The sequence below is a fragment of the Zootermopsis nevadensis genome, unplaced genomic scaffold (assembly GCF_977971745.1).
Source record: "Zootermopsis nevadensis isolate Lab colony 2312 unplaced genomic scaffold, Znev_1.0 Znev_ptg000012l, whole genome shotgun sequence".
NCBI classification, from domain to species: domain Eukaryota; kingdom Metazoa; phylum Arthropoda; class Insecta; order Blattodea; family Termopsidae; genus Zootermopsis; species Zootermopsis nevadensis.
The window spans coordinates 9,042,516-9,044,718 of NW_028259144.1; the positions used below are offsets into that span (position 1 = coordinate 9,042,516).

General features: G+C 36.1%; 1 protein-coding gene across 2 annotated transcripts in view; it reads left to right on the forward strand.

Moving 5' to 3' along the window:
- Positions 1-2,203, forward strand: part of Top3beta (DNA topoisomerase 3-beta) — a 120,374-nt gene that overhangs the window by 8,651 nt on the left and 109,520 nt on the right. The window lies entirely within an intron of this gene.

Consider the following 2,203-nt stretch of genomic DNA (forward strand, 5'->3'; position numbering starts at 1 on the left):
ATTTTTAAATATTTAAATATTTTAGTACTTAATATTATTCATTGTCAGGACTTTTTCCATCGTCTGTTCTTTAAAATCAACGTTTCGGAGGATGGTTCTGTCTCCGTTCTCAGGTGAGAGGTACCTACTCTTTTGGGTCCCTTAGATAGAGCTAGTCTCTGTCACTCTGTCGTGATTTTAAAGAACAGGCGATGGAAAAAGTCCTGACAATGAATAATTTTAATTGTAAACTGCTGTCGCCAAAACCCTTTAGAATTGGATTTAATGTATTCAGCTTTAGGTGAGAGCCATAAGAGAAAGGCCTTCTCAACTGACCACACCTCCCACATTCCCACTTTGAAAATGACATCTTCAGTGTTCGCCAAAACATTGGTTAACACGAAATATTCAGTGTGGCCCTCACCCGAAAGCCAATCTTTGATCTTTCCACATTACGCTTGTATCGTATTTTGTCTTGTTTTACTCATTGCTCTTATCATGATTAACATTATCTTTCTGGTAATTGAACCCTGGTATTCAGCTCTGTAGGTGGACTGCAGGGATAGAGCCTTAAAATAGGGCACACCTGCTTCCATATCATTTTTAATTCAATATTCTCAATAATTATAAAATTCAACTCCAAACTCTACAGTTGAGGAACATCATTAAACAAAAGAAACCACCACACAAGAATCAATTACCGAACTCCTGCCTTGTATTCAGTAGGTCCCAGATTCAAATCTCGGCCCAGTGTTCGTCTATCCCGACTGTTTTTCCGTGGTTTTCTTCAGTCCTTCCAGGCAAATGCCAGGATAGTGCTTTAATTAGGCTATGACCACTTCCTTCCGCATCCTTTCCAAGTCTGAGCTACCGAAAAGCGTTGTTAAATGAACTACAAATAAATAAAAGAAACCATTTCTGTTATATACAGCCACTGAAATTTTGTATGTTGTGGTTAGCAATCCTGTTTCCTATTTGGGAGGTGATGGGTTAAAATCTAAGCCCAGGACCAGCTATTTTTACTGAGGTTTTTCTTGGTTTTCCTCAGTCCCTCCAAGCAGATGTCAGGATAGTACCTTAAATTAGGCCATGGCTGCTTCCTTTCACATCCTTCCCAATTCATTATTCACTGTCCTCTCATCTGATACTGTGTAGCCTGAGACACTGAAAATATCATTAAATAAACTGTAAATAAGAAATAAATACTGTCTAGTTACAAGTGAATTATTTAGCAGAATCATACTTTTAAGCCACATTCTGAAATTGTGAAGTGCTGCGTCATTGAAAATGTAACTAACTCAGTGAGTTGAGTCTATAAGAACCTATTCTAGATTTATTATAAGTAGAAGCATGGATTATGTCAGTCAGACTGCAGTTTTATTCAGGCTTTACTCATGTGAGGTCCTGTAATTCTTCTCATGCTTCTTGTAACATTGAGCCTAGATTAAAAGTATGCCCAGCTAGTCAAGGTTCCAAAACATTGAATCTAAAGGTTCAGTATCATGTTCACAACACCATATCCTTTTCTGAGCCAGATTAATAAATCCACGCTCGTATCTTTTCCTAAGTTTCTAAGTAGTTTCTTCATTTTAGGCTTTCTAGCCACTTGGCATGTCCGTTGGTCATACTAATAGTATTGGTGAAGAGTGTAAAATACGGAACTCTGCATTATGCGATTATTTTCCAACCTCCCATCATTCCATCTCTCTTTTATCAAAGTATTCCCCTAAGCACCTCTTGTCAAACATGTTCAGTGTATGTTCTTTCCTTATATGAGAGACCAGGTTTCACGCCCATACAAAATATTGGGTAAAATTAGTCTTGTATAATTTAATATTTAGAGTTTGAATTTTGCATTATTTTCAAAGGATTATTAGCTGCCTTTTCAAGGTGTATTAGAAGGAATTGCACATACTTATGGTAATAATAAATCAACTAATTTTTAATAAAAATGTTACCTGTGTCAAATTTGGAATGGATACAGAGATGTGGGTGTTTGAAGTTCATGAGGTGGAGATGTCTTATTCCACAGCTGTCACAAATGTTTATAAATCTGTTGTATATCTGTTAAATTCATGATTTGAAGAAGTAAAGGCAGTTCATTTTAAAAAGTCAGGAAGATATCCATTTTCATTTTCATCTCTGTGAGAACCTCAAATCCTATATGTTTTCTTATACCATATGGATGTTATGTAATATTGCAACTATGAATTCTTATTCTTAC